The following is a 14,615-nucleotide window of genomic DNA, read 5'->3' as shown; positions in this document are numbered from 1 at the left end:
AGGACCCGGAACCTGCAGCGGCGGCAGCCGAGCGGGGCGGGGAAAGGGCCGGGGACTGGCCGGCGGGGGAGGACCCGGAGGGGAGGCCGCTTCCCTCCGCCGCCTGCGCTCTGGGCGGGCGGCCGGGCGGGAGCCGGGAACTTCCTTTCCCGGGGCGTCCCCTCCTCGCAGGGGCGCGCGGAGCCCGGCCGCCCCCTGCTGGCCCTGGGCGGTTCGAGGTGGGCCCGAAAAAGTGCGGAGGCCACGGAGCCGGCTCGCGAACGCCGGGGTCGGGGCGCGCAGGCGCGGGGGTAGTGGTCCGGGGGCGCGGCTCTGGCCGGGGGTTAAACCTCCTTCCAGCCTCGGCCCCGAGAGGGTTTAACACCTGGAGTTCCCGCCTGCGATTTCTCTCTTGCGGCCCTTTGGGAAAGGGAATGGCAGATTGACTCTGAACTTGGCAAAGGACTTATAACGCTTTAGTATTTAAATGAAGGAGTGGGTCTGAAGAAGAAGACCGAGGATCTGTAAAACAATCTTATTTAAGCCTTCAGCTACCAGAGGCTGTGACATAAACCCCAGGAATAGATTGAGAAGTAATAGGTAGTTTTGAGGGCTTTTATTTAAAGAACAAAGATAGGAAGTTTTGCCTTGCTGTGTTTAAAAAAGCGAGGGAAGCCCCCCACCCGTAATATTTAGAAACACCTGGAGCCGACAATGTTCTGGCAGCGTCCTTAAATAAACTAAAGAAGCTGTTCACTCTGCTATAATCTGACAATCTTTGAAAAATGTTTTTCAGAGGTGGAGGCGTCTTAAAATTTAGACATCAAGGTGGGAGTAAAACCTTTACTAAAATAGCTATTGAAAAAAGCATGGATGTGTCTTTAAACAAGTTTTATGGCCTGCCAGCATATGGCTTGTATGTTCACCCAACTAGAGAGTCCTTTCAATATGTCTCCAGCTTGAGGAAAGAGGAAATCCTCTATTTATTGCCATAAGTGCAGCATATTGTTCCATACATACATATCACCATAGATTTTTACAGGTTCCTCCTTCTCTAACTCTCTTAGGTTCCCACTGACATTAGAAATAGAATTGTGGTGCTAAAACTCATAGGCGGCAAATGGCTTAAAGTTAAAAATGGTCACAGCTAAAAGCAGGAAAATGGCTCGAATCCAGTGCTTCTCAAACTTGAGTGTTAAGAGTTTGTTAAGACAAATGACTATGCCTACCCCCAGAGGGGTTCTGGTCCCCCAGAACTGGGGTGCAGTCAGCTAATTTGCATTCGAACAAGTTCCCGGGTGATGCTGACGCCTTAAGTGTAGGAGCACAGTGGTTTAGATCGGTGCATGCCTCTCAAACTTAAAAGTGCGTATGAATCATCTAGGATCTTACGAAAGCGGATTCTGATTGAGTACATGTGGGGTGGGGGCCGAGATTCAGAATTTCAAATAAGTTCCCAGGTGATGTGAATGGTTTGAGTGGACCACACTTTGGTTAGCAGGATTTAGATGAGAATTGCTCTGCATTCCTGAAGTTACAGACTACATGTAATCCCCGACATTTGTATGTTGAAATCCTAACCCCCAACATAATGGTGTTAGGAGGTGGACCGAAGGTGATTTGGTCATGCAGGTAGAGCTCTCATGAATGAGATCAGTGCCCTTATGAAAGGGGCTTCAGAAAGCTCTCTCCCCTTCCACCCAGTGAGGACACAGAAAGAAAACACAGGCCTGTAACCCAGGAAGTGGATTTCACCGGAAACTGAATCTGCTGACACCTTGAACTTGGACTTCTCAGATTCCAGAACTGTGAGAAATGTTTGTTGCTTAAGCCACTCACTCTAGGTTAATGTTGTAGTAATTATGATAGTAATTTGTTGTATCAGCCCAGACTAAGACATCTAGGGAGCTGGCTAGTGAGCTTACTCAGACATTCTGGCTTAATCTTTCAGAAGGAGAGCCCAGGAAGCTATATTTAAAAACAAACAAACAAACAAAATGAGATGAGCGTGGCATGCTCTTGACTTGCAGAACTACTGACTTAAAAATAATACCAGGTAACGTAAATAAGTGCCAAATAACATCCACTCATGCAACCCCAAACTGGAAAAGGCTGAGAGTTGGGTTGGGCAAATGGAGAAGTCTTCAGAATCCTGGGCTGGTATTTCAGTGTGGAAGCAAGTGTTTTTCATCTATCAAATGAAAAGAAAATAATACGAGTAATCTGAGACTTGTGACTGAATAAATGACTCTTTAACATTTCCATTTGCTACACAGAGGAATGGCCTGCTTGGAAAATCCCCCAGTGATGCTCTCACACATTCATCGTACCTTTCATCCTTACTATGCTCTTTATCTGGAAGATGTTCCAAACCATTACCTCATCCAAGACTCTCCCAGGTAAACTCCTCCTCATCATTCAAATGCTGGATCAGTGGATTACCTGCTCTTTTCACTCCAAATTTCCCTGGCAGATTTACACATTCGTTTGTTTAGAAATGCTTTTTATATAGAAAGCTAATGATCGTGCCAAGAAATGTTCTAGATACTCCAAGTACAACAGTGAGTAGAACGGACAAGATTCTTACTCTCAAGGACTTTATATTGTAGTGGAAGCTAGGTAGAATATTAAAAAGCAATCAAATGAGATAATTTCAGATAGATGCAGATTTTACAAAGAAAACTAGAGAAAAATGCCATGTAGTGAGTGATCATTGAATGAAGAATAAAAGCTACACTAATCAGCAGGACTGTTCTAAAGGAAATATTGAAAGCAGATATCAAGTGTCATTTGTTTCCCCCACACAAATAACCAACTGATGCAGAAATATTCACCTCCTTGGTCTTAATTCAAGTGCTCCTATGAGAATGGGTCTGTTCTGGGTTCCCGGGTGGCTCAGTGGGTTAAGCATCTGACTCTTGGTTTGGGTTCAGCTCATGATCTCACAGTTTGTGAGTTCTAGCCCCACGTGCTGTGCTGACATCACGGAGCCTGCTTGGGATCCTCTCTCTCCCTCTCACTCTCTGTCCTTCCTCTGCCCTGTCTCTCTCAAAATAAATAAATAAACATTAAAAAGAAAAAAAAGAAAAGGTCTGTTTTCACTCTCTCCTTCCATCAGTCTATGTGTCTATACTTGGACCCATTCTTACGTGTGTTAACTATTATAGCTTTATTATAAATCTTTTCAGGCAAGTCAAATCCTCTCATTTTGTAATTCTTTTTCAAGTTTGCTATAGCCATTCTTGTTCCTTTACATTTCCAGATAAATCTTAGCATTGACATCTCAGTTTTCACAAACACACCTGCTGAGACTTTTATTGGAATTACATTGAACTCATAGATTAATTTGAGAAGAATTGAAAATACTCAGTCTTCAAAAATATTGATGTGGTATATCTAGCATTAACGTATGTCTTAATATCTTACAATAATATGTCAAGTTCTTGAATTGTTTATAGTTGGTTTATAACAATGAAAATAAAACATTTGTGGACAATGAATTTAGCTTCAATGACTATGATAATTCTAAAAATTAACTTACAGAGTTGGCATTTTTTTAATGTATAGAAACATATTGTTTTTTTCTGAATTTCCAACTCATATATTTTATTCCTTTTTCATATTTCAATTCACAGGCTAGGGCTTCCAATATGATTTTGAATAAAAATGGAGATAGTAGGCAACCCAGTTTTTGAGAGAAAGTTTTCAGCATATCCCCATTAATTTAGGTTAATGGGCTTTTTGTTTTAGAATAGTATTAGATTTACAAAAAAGTTCAAAGATAGTACAGAGAGTTCCTATATACCTCATATCTGGTTTCCCTTGTTGCAAATATCGTATATTAGTTATGGTACGCTTGTCACAATTAATGAACCAACATTTATACAATTAATAAAGTCCCTGCTTTATTCAGATGTCCTAGTTTTGACCTAATGCCCTTTTTCTGTTCTGGGATCCCAGCCAGGGTACCACATTGCACTTAGCCTTCTTCAGCTTTGACAGTTTCTCAGACTTTCCATGTTTCTAATGGCCTCGATTGACAATTTTGAGGAGTCCTGGCTAGGTATCTTGTAGACTGTGCCTCAGTTGGGCTTCTCTGACATGTTCCTCATGATAACAGTTATGGGTCTGGGGAGGAAGACCACAGAGAAGTGCCACTCTCATGTCACGTCAAGGGTATATACAATCAACATGTCAACGCTGTCGATGTTGACCTAGACCACTTGGCTGAGGTAACATGTCAAATTTCTCCACTCTAAAGCTGTTTGTTCCCCACCCCCTCCCTTTCCATAGTGTTCTTTTTGGAATGAAATCACTGTGAACAGCCAGCACTTAGGGAGTGGGGAGTTCCGTGCCACAGCCTTTAGGGTACAATCGCTACATAAATCCTTTGGAATTCTTCCACATGGTAGATTTGCCTCTTCTCTCTCATTTATTTATTCAGTCATTTCTTTTTTTTTTTTAACGTTTATTTATTTTTGAGACGGAGACAGAGCGCGAGTGGGAGAGGAGCATAGAGAGAGGGAGACAGAATCTGAAACAGGTTCTGGGCTCTGAGCTGTCAGCACAAAGCCCGATGCTGGGCTCGAACCCACGAACCATGAGATCATGACCTGAGCCGAAGTCACATGCTCAACCGACTGAGCCGCCCAGGTGCCCTTATTCAATTATTTCTTTATATCAGTTTATCTGGATTGGTATTAGGATAATTCTGAAATTATAGGAAGGGATAGGAAGTGTTCCTTCTGCTGCTATTTTCTGTAAAAGATTGTGAAGACCTTGCATTATTTTTTCTTTAAACATTTAGTGGAATTCACCAGTGAAATTACATAGGTCTGGTGCTCTATTTTTTGGAAGTTTATGAACTATTGATTCAATTTCTTTAATAGATAGACAGATATTCAGGTTATCCAATTATCCCTGTGAGGGTTGGTATAAGGAAATGGTCCATTTCATTTAAGCTATCAAATTTGTAGCCATAAAGTTGTTTATAATATTCTTTTCTTATTCTTTTCACGGGCTCTGTAGTGATAGTGATGACTCCTTTTTCATTTTGCATATTAGCCATTTGTCTACTTTTTCCTTGGTTAATGAGGCTCTATGTATGGATTTTGTTGTTTGTTCATTTTAAGAAAACAACTTGGTTTTATTAACTTTTCTCCTTTGATTTCATTGTTTTCCACTATAATTTTTATTTTTAAGTTTTTTTTATTTACCTTAGGCTTCATTTACTTTACCTAGCTTGCTGAGGTAGAAGATTAGGTTTTATTTTTTTTTTTGATTATTATTTTTTTATTTTTTCAATATATGAAATTTATTGTCAAATTTTTTTCCATACAACACCCAGTGCTCATCCCAAAAGGTGCCCTCCTCAATACCCATCACCCACCCTCCCCTCCCTCCCACCTCCCCATCAACCCTCAGTTTGTTCTCAGTCTTTAAGAGTCTCTTATGCTTTGGCTCTCTCCCACTCTAACCTCTTTTTTTTTTTCCCTTGCCCTCCCCCATGGATTTCTGTTAAGTTTCTCAGGATCCACATCAGAGTGAAAACATATGGTATCTGTCTTTCTCTGTATGACTTATTTCACTTAGCATAACACTCTCCAGTTCCATCCACGTTGCTACAAAGGGCCATATTTCATTCTTTCTCATTGCCATATAGTATTCCCTTGTGTATATAAACCACAATTTCTTTATCCATTCTTCAGTTGATGGACATTTAGGCTCTTTCCATAGTTTGGCTATTGTTGAGAGTGCTGCTATAAACATTGGGGTACAAGTGCCCCTATGCATCAGTACTCCTATATCCCTTGGGTAAATTCCTAGCAGTGCTACTGCTGGGTCATAGGGTAGGTCTATTTTTAATTTTTTGAGGAACCTCCACACTGTTTTCCAGAGCGGCTGCACCAGTTTGCATTTCCACCAACAGTGCAAGAGGGTTCCCGTTTCTCCACATCCTCTCCAGCATCTATAGTCTCCTGATTTGTTCATTTTGGCCACTCTGACTGGCGTGAGGTGATATCTGAGTGTGGTTTTGATTTGTATTTCCCTGATGAGGAGCGATGTTGAGCATCTTTTCATGTGCCTGTTGGCCATCTGGATGTCTTCTCTAGAGAAGTGTCTATTCATGTTTTCTGCCCATTTCTCCACTGGATTATTTGTTTTTTGGGTGTGGAGTTTGGTGACCTCTTTATAGATTTTGGATGCTAGCCCTTTGTCTGATATGTCATTTGCAAATATCTTTTCCCATTCTGTTGGTTGCCTTTTAGTTTTGTTGATTGTTTACTTTGCTGTGCAGAAGCTTTTTAAGAAGATTAGGTTTTAGAACTTTCTTTTCAAACATGAATTTAGTGCTATACATTTACTTCTAAGCCCGCCTTTCATTGCATTCCATAGTTTGATAAACTGGAGTTTCTTTAATTTAGTTCAAAGTAAATTTTAAGTTTATCTTGATACTCCTTTGACCCATGTATTATTAGAAATTATGTTAATTTCCAAATATTTTGGGATTTCCCAGCTATCTTTATGTTACTGGTTTCTAGTTTAATCCTACTGTAGTCCGAGGACGTAACTGAGTGATTTCTATTCAATACGGCAGCCACTGGCCACATGTAGCAACTTAAATTTCAATTAATTAAAGTTAAGGTTTGAAAGTATTTCCTCAGTCACTAGCTATACTTCCAGGGCTCAACAGCCACGTGTGTTTAATGGCTATGGTAACGGTTTGACGTAGATAAAGATCATTTCTATCACTGCAGCAATTCCCCACTTTTACAGAGATAAAGTTAACATATAACATTGTGGCATCTGAGCCTCCAGTTAAAACAAAAATAGGCAAAAAAAAAAAAAACCCATATAACATTGTGTAGGTTTAAGATATATGGCGTGCTGAGCTGATAAACTTATATATTGAAAAAGGATTACTTCTGTAGCATTAGGAAACATCTCCATCACTTCACATAATTACCATTTCTTTTTCTGTGGTGAGAACATTTAGGATTTACTCTCTTAGCAACTTGCAAGTATATAATACAGAATTGTTAATGATAGTCATCATGCTGTACATTAGATCCCCAGGACTTATTCTTCTTATAGCTGGGAGTTTATACCTTTTGAGTTTATACCTTTATACTCCCTCATAACTACTATTCTACTCTGTTTCTAGGAGTTTGGCTTTTTCAGAATTCACATATAAATGATACCAAGCAGTATTTGTCTTTTCCTGACTGACTTATTTCACTTAACATAATGCCCCCAAGATCCAACCATATTGTCGCAAATGGCAAGATTTCCTTCTTTCTCATGGCTGAATGTGTGTGTATGTGTGTGTGTGTGTGCGTGTGACATTATCTTTATCCGATCATCCATTGATGGACACTTAGATTATGTCCACATTTTGGCTATTCTGAATAATACTACAATAAATGTAGGTATTTCTTTTCATTTCCTTTAGAAATATTCCCTGAAACGGAATTGCTAGATCATATGGTAGTTCTATTTCAGACAATACCATTATAGAACATGACAAAAGAGGATATCTTTATGATTTCAGGATAAGTTAGGATTTTTTAAACAATAACAAAACTGACAGTTATAAAGGAAATTATGCTAAGTTAAACTACATAACATTTAAATTTTTCTCTTAAATAAGCCAGTAAGAGAGTAAAACATAAGTTAACAGAGTAGGGAAATATATTTACTACACAATAAAAACAAAAAACTCAAATTTGAAATATGTAAATAATTTATAAAACTCATTAAGAACATACATATGACAAAATAGAAGAATGGGAGAACAAGACTTGTAAAGATACTTCATAAAAACAGGCTCCAAATAGGGGTGCCTGGGTGGCTCGATTGGGTGAGTTTCTCACTCTTGATTTCTGCTCAGGTCATGATCTCACAGTTTGTGAGATTGAGCCCAGCATCTGGCTCTGTGCTGATAGCGAGGGGCCTGCTTGGGATTCTTGCTCTCCCTCTCTCTGCCTCTCCCCTTCCCCTGCCCCTTCATGTGCTGCTCATGCTTTCTTTCTCTTTCAAAATAAATAAACAGAAACAAAGAGGATCCAAATAGCCAACAAACATATGCAAATGTGATCAGTCTCATCAGGCAGCAGGGAAGTGATCATTTAGACCACAAATCAATCTTTTCACACTTCATAGATTGGCTAAAATTAAAAAGTGTCGGGGCACCTGGGTGGCTCAGTCAGTTAAGCATCCAACTTCAGCTCAGGTCATGATCTCATGGTTCATGGGTTCAAGCCCCGCATCAGGCTCTTTGCTGACAGCTTGGAGTCTGGAGCCTGCTTCCAATTCTGTGTCTTCCTCTCTCTGCTCCTCCCCTGCTTGTTCTCTCTCTCTCTCTCTCTCTCTCTCTCTCTCTGTCTCTCTCAAAAATAAATAAACATTAAAAAAAAGCGCTGATAGTACCAATTGTTGGCAAAACTATGGAGGCCCCAGAGCTCACATGTATTGCAGTTGGGAGTGAAAACTTGTACAACTATATGGAGAAGTTTTTTGCTTGTTTTTTTTTTAAGTCCATTTATTTATTTTTGAGAGAGAGAGAGAAAGCAAGCAGGGCAGGACAGAGAGAGAGAGAGAAAAAGAGAAAGAGAAAGAGAAAGAGAAAGAGAAAGAGAAAGAGAAAGAGAAAGAGAAAGAGAAAGAGAAAGAGAAAGAGAAAGAGAAAGAGAAAGAGAGGGGATCCCCAGCAAACTCCACCTTGTGAGTGCACAGCGCAATTCAGGGCTCAAACTCAGGGACCAGGAGATCATGACCTAAGCCCAAATCAAGAGTCACTGAACCGACTGAGCCATCCAGGCACCCCCCATATGGAGAACTTTCATCTGCTGAAGTAAAGGTACACATTTCTACTCCTAGGTACGCACTTGTGTGCACTGAAAAAACATGCAATAAGTTTTTCTGATATCATCCTATGTTAAGCAACAACAGATTAGAGAAATACATCTTTGTGTAGTTATGCAATGAACGATGCAGCAGCAGTGAAAATGATCACCTATCACTCTGTTCTGCAGCATGGACTGACCTCACAGACAGGTTGAGGAAAGGAAACCAGACTCAATCTAGTTCGTGTGGTCTGGTTCCACTTCTATAAAATAGTAAGACTAAACAATAAGATTAGCATTCAGGATAGTGTTTATTATTTGGCGAAAAGAAAGGGTGGAGTATTTAGAAGGAACATTCTAGGTTTTGGCAGTGTTTGATTTGTTAAAATCTAGAATCTAAATCCTAGATGATAGTTGTGGTGGAATTGTTTAGTGATAATTCATCGAATTCTACACTTTTCACTTGTGTAATTTTTTCTTTGTAAATCAAAACACTAATGAAAGTTTATTTAAAAAAATTAATGTGTTTTTTTAAAGAAGCTTATATACGAATGACCAAATGGGATATATGAAAAGCTTCTAAATCAAGAAATACTAGCAGTGAAAAAAATACAAAATAAAATAACAAGATAATATTTCACAATCATCACATTGGTCAAAACTATTATAGTGTGACAAAGTTAAATGCTGGTAGTAATGTGAAGAAATGATCCTTCTCCTAACTGATGATGAGAATGTAAAAACCCTAGAATATTTGTAGAACATTTTGGCAATATCTGGTAAAATTCTATGTGTACTCACTAGACGTATTAGAAGAGTTCTCTGAAGAAACAGACTATCTTCTGAAGAAACAGACTAACTATCCTAGTCTGGATAGACAGAGAGGGACCTAGCAAGGTCAGTTTTGTTCAAGTTCTCTCTGTCCCATTGTTTCTGAGGGACCCAGCAAACATTTGTTTAACGAGCATTTATTTTTTCATCTTCCTGTGAGTTGCATTCCTTCCCTTTGAAGTTCCAGACCCCTGCCCCACTCTCCTTCATTCAGAATGACATATATATCTCATTTTGCCTGACTGTCTTTGACGGTCTTTGGAATTTCCAGATCTTCGTGGATTCCCCATACACATAAGAGCGAAATTGATTTTCTAATGTCTCATGTCAATTTGATTCTTAGTCTGGCTAAAAGGAACCTGAAGGGGACAGGAAATGTTTGCTTTCTGACAGTGTTTACATAAATATAAAGACACACATATCTCTAATCTCTAATTTGTAGATCTAAAGAGGAATTCCTTTATTTTAAAGAGATGGCTTATACAATGATTATAAACACTAGCAAGTCAGAAATATGCAGGGTAGGCTAGCAGGATAGAGACCAGGAAAGAATTAAGGGTTGCTGCTCAACTCTGAAGGCCAGCTGCTGATGGCAAGTAGGGCTTTTTCTTAAGGTTTTCAACTGCTTGGATGAGGCTCAACTACCTTATGGAGAGTAATCTGCTTTACTCAAAGTCTACTGATTTCAATGTCCATCTCATCCAAAAAATACCTTCACAGCAGCATCCGGACATCCGGGTATCATATCCTAGATGAGCTGACTCATAAAATTAACCATCACACCTATGGGGCACCTGGTGGATCAGTCAGTTGGGCATCTGACTCTTGATCTCAGGATCTTGAGTTCAAGCCCCGTGTTGGGCTCTGCGCTGGGTGTGAAGCCTACCTACATACCTAAGTACATACATACATACATAAAAAATTAACCTATCACACCTAATAACCCAACATCAGTGCTAAAAACATAAAACAAAACCCAATCTTTTACAAATATTCACAAGGAGTCGTGGGCAAAAATATTGCATCATTCAGTGTAATCGAGAAAGGTAGGAACAAGAAGAATGAGTAAATAAGCTATGATTTATTAATTTTTTGTAACATTTTTAAAGTTTATTTATTTTGAAAGAGAGAGAGGAAGCGAGAGAGGGAGAGAGTGAATCCCAAGCAGGCTCTGCACTGACAGCAGGGCTCCAACTCAGGAACCATGAGATCATGACCTGAGCTGAAACCAAGAGTTGGGTGATCAACACACTGAGCCACTCAGGCACCCCAGCTATGATTTATTTAGATAGTGGGATAACATACAGGAGATAAAGGTAAGCGAAATACTACATGGATATGTAGAGATAGCTTAAAAATACAAGGTTGAGTGAAAAAACTAGGTTTCAAAATTATTTTTATGGGTACGGAGAACAATTTGCAGTTGCCTTTGGTTTCCCTCTTACTTTGTGAGCTTCTTTTCCTTCCTCTCACCTCCCCTTTCTCCTCCCAGTGTTTCCTTTACTTCCCAAATAAGCTACTTACATTTGAAACATTATCTTTGAGTCAGCTTCTGAGGAAATCCAAACAAAGGCATGCAGTACATATAATTCAAATATGCAGTAAAAAAATACTGTATGCGTACAAAGGTACTTTATGGAAACTTCAATCCTTCAAAGGGATCTTGTGTTCTACTATAAAAGTAATGTCTCATTTCACTTTTTCTGCCTTATGTTTCTGCTTTATGTCCTCCAAGCTCTCAAAAAGATCTATAAAATCTCTAGTAAGATTGTCAAGTATATTAGGTAAACTATTAGGCTGTTGACTATATTATTTTCCATGAAGATATTCCTCCTAAAGCCTTTCATTGTCTTTCTCTAATTGGGACTGAAATCTTGGGCTGGCTGCACAGCTGTTGTTCTAGAACTTTCTCTTGCCATAATTCTGAATTTTTTCTTCTAATATGTTGGAGCTCTCACTTCTTTGATCTCAAGTCTACCTCATCTTATTCTCATATTCTTTAATAACTTTCTGGAAAAAAGGTTTTGAAAGTAAGTAATTTTGAGTGCTTACATGACTGAAAATACTATTACTTTACCCTCATATTTGATTTAATGTTTGAATAGTTCCATGATTCTAGCTTAGAATCTTTACCTTCTCAATTTTAATTTCAAAAGCATTTGTTTATTGAGTTTTTGCTTTCAGTATTACCTTATTAAGACCAATTCCATTGTGGTTGACTGTTTTTCATATGTAGCCTATTTATTTTGTCTGGAAGTTTTAATCCTTCTCTTTATCCATGATATTCTGAAATTTCATCAGATCTTCCTTGGTGTAGATCTGTTTGTATTCATTGGGTTCTTTTATTTTATTTTTTTAAAAAAATTAAATGTTTATTATATATTTTTGAGAGAGAAAGAGTGCAAATGGGGGAGGGGAAGAGAGAGGGAGCACAGAATCTAATGCAGATTCCAGGCTCTCAGCTGTAAGAGCAGAGCCTGATGCAGAGCTTGAACTCACAAACCGTGAGATCATGACCTGAGCCCAAGTCCCACGCTTAACCGATTGAGCCAGCCAGGAGTCCCCATTGGGCTCTTTGAATATAGAAATTTATGTCATTCAATCCTGGGAATTTTTCATGTATTGTTTCTTTCCTATGTTCTCCCCTAAAATGTTTTTGGTTCTCTCTTTGTGAAATATCTATTATCTGGCTATTTAAACTCTTGGATTGAGTCATGTTTGTTTGTTTTGACTTTTATATTTTTGTCTTATATTATTTTAGTTATTACTGCAATAATGCTGTGTAACAAATTCTCTAGAGTTCAGTGTCACAAAAAAGCATTTATTTGTTTGTTTGTTTGTTTATTGCTCACTGGTCTCTAGTTGACTGGGGCTCTGCAAGGTTTGGCTAGAGTCACTTGGGCTTGGCAGATCAGGGTTATTTGCCATGTGTATTTTTCATCTTCCTTGGACCCGTGGCTTCTCAACAGGCAGATGTTCAAGAAGCCAAATAGAAACTCATGTGCCACTTAAGACTTTCATTTAGAAACAGCACACTGTCACTTCTACGTACATCTTTCGGCCTTGTGGTTGTAACTCAACATCAATAGAGTGGGAGAATATCCTCTACTCTGTGGGGGAAAGGAGGAGATATTTTCTGAAAAATAATCCAACTTCTCACACTTATATTTCATTTTTTAGTGAGGTTATTCTTTCTCAATGATTTCCTATTGATTTTTTTGTAATTATATATGTTACCTCCAAGAATCCTTCTGGTTCTTTATTCTTTTTTTCTAATAGCACCATTTTTTTTTCTAATAGCACCATTTTATTTTAAACAAAAAAATATTTTCTCATACCTGCCTGAAAAATTGATCTTTTTTTTTCTCTATTTTTCTCCCAAATTTTTTCTAAATTTTCTACATTTCTCTTGGAGGGTTTTTAATCTTTATTATGTCTCTGGCTTACATATTGGAGGCTATATTTCAATGTCTCCTGATATTTCATTGATTCAAGAGTGAGACACCATCATTAGTGGAATTCATTGAGCATGAATAGGGATTATTGACTGGTGAGTTTCACCATTGGATGATTGGGTGGGAGACCCAGCTACTACTTTGTTGACCCTCTCCAACTCAGTGTCTGCAGTGCTTTTCTCTTTGGTTGCTCACATTTTCCAGAAAATAATTTCTCAGTCTCCTTTCTGAGAGCTATAAGCCTCATTGCTAGTTAGAAAGCACAGAAGTCTCTATGTTCAGCCTGCAGATGTTCACCCACCCACCTCGTCACTTTGCCCTTCATTACACCATGCTTGGTATCCCCTTCCATGTAATTCCTCCTGATAGCAAACCCTATGTATTCTATAGGCATGTGAATGGTAACATGTTGTACAGACTTGCAGAGAGGATCTCATCAAGTAACTGAACATTGAAGTGATATTAAACTAACTTTAAACTGCTCAGAGTTTACCTCATTGCCCTCAAAAGAATCTTTACCTGCAGGTCCCTAAGTCTTTCCAGGTCTACCTTCTACATTGCATAGTTTCTTATAAGCATCTCTCTTACAAGTGCCTAGATTTCTGCATTCTCAGCTCTGTTATGTCAATTACCACTTCTGGTATGCTTTCCATTTTCAAAATATTTGTAGCCATTTCTCATTTCCTCTTGTCTCCTTTTTCAGTCTATTTGATTTGGGTTTTTTTAACTTTTTTTTTTTTTTTAATGTTTGTTTACCTTTGAGACGGAGACAGAGCATGAGCAGGAGAGGGGCAGAGAGATAGACGGAGATGCAGAATCCAAAGCAGGCTCTAGACTCTGAGCTGTCATCACAGAGCCTGACACAGGGCTCAAACTAAGGAACCATGAGATCATGACCTGAGGCCAAAGTCACATGCTTAACTGACTGAGCCACCCAGGCACCACTTAGCTTTTAATTCATCTGTTGTCATGTTACTGGACTTTTAGGAGCAAATGGAGGTAAATACATGCACTCAATATGCCACGTTTAACCAGAATTCAAACTAAATTGTGTCTCAACCCTGTTTAAAAATCATGAGTGTTTCTGGGGCGCCTGGGTGGCTCAGTCGGTTGAGTGTCCGACTTCAGCTCAGGTCATGATCTCGCGGTTTGTGAGTTCAATCCCCAAGTCGGGCTGTGTGCTGACAGCTCTGAGCCTGGAGCCTGCTTCGGATTCTGTGTCTCACTCTCTCTCTGCCCCTCTCCTGCTCACGCTCTGTCTCCCTCTGTCTCAAAAATAAAACATTTTAAAAAATCATGAGTGTTTCCACACGAAGTTCAGTTTGTAAGATGACATTTGTTGCTTCTCAACATCTCAACTTCCACTCATACTGTCTGTCTCTTCTAGTCATTGCTGAAATCCATCCTTTTATCCTAAGATGCCATGTTCTCTTTTTTCTTGGGGTACTTACTCTGAATTCCCCTTCCCCTTCGTCTCCCTTCCTTTGTCTAGTTCCTAACAGCC

At 39.1% G+C, this 14,615-nt stretch overlaps 1 long non-coding RNA gene across 3 annotated transcripts in view; it reads left to right on the top strand.

Moving 5' to 3' along the window:
- Window positions 1–251: 251 nt before the first annotated feature.
- LOC102900866 overlaps window positions 252–14,615 on the top strand; it is a 35,590-nt gene continuing 21,226 nt past the window's right edge. The window contains exons 1-4 of one of the 3 annotated variants that reach the window (XR_006598361.1): window positions 252–807; window positions 1,684–1,787; window positions 1,931–2,035; window positions 2,256–2,378. This is a non-coding gene — a long non-coding RNA (uncharacterized LOC102900866). The remainder of the gene's footprint in view (window positions 808–1,683; window positions 1,788–1,930; window positions 2,036–2,255; window positions 2,379–14,615) is intronic. The other 2 variants (XR_006598362.1, XR_440364.4) reach the window with 2 other exon arrangements.

The sequence above is a fragment of the Felis catus genome, chromosome B2, assembly GCF_018350175.1.
Source record: "Felis catus isolate Fca126 chromosome B2, F.catus_Fca126_mat1.0, whole genome shotgun sequence".
Lineage (NCBI taxonomy): Eukaryota > Metazoa > Chordata > Mammalia > Carnivora > Felidae > Felis > Felis catus.
The sequence above is the reverse complement of the archived record's forward strand: the minus strand, read 5'-3'. Positions and strand labels throughout refer to the sequence as shown.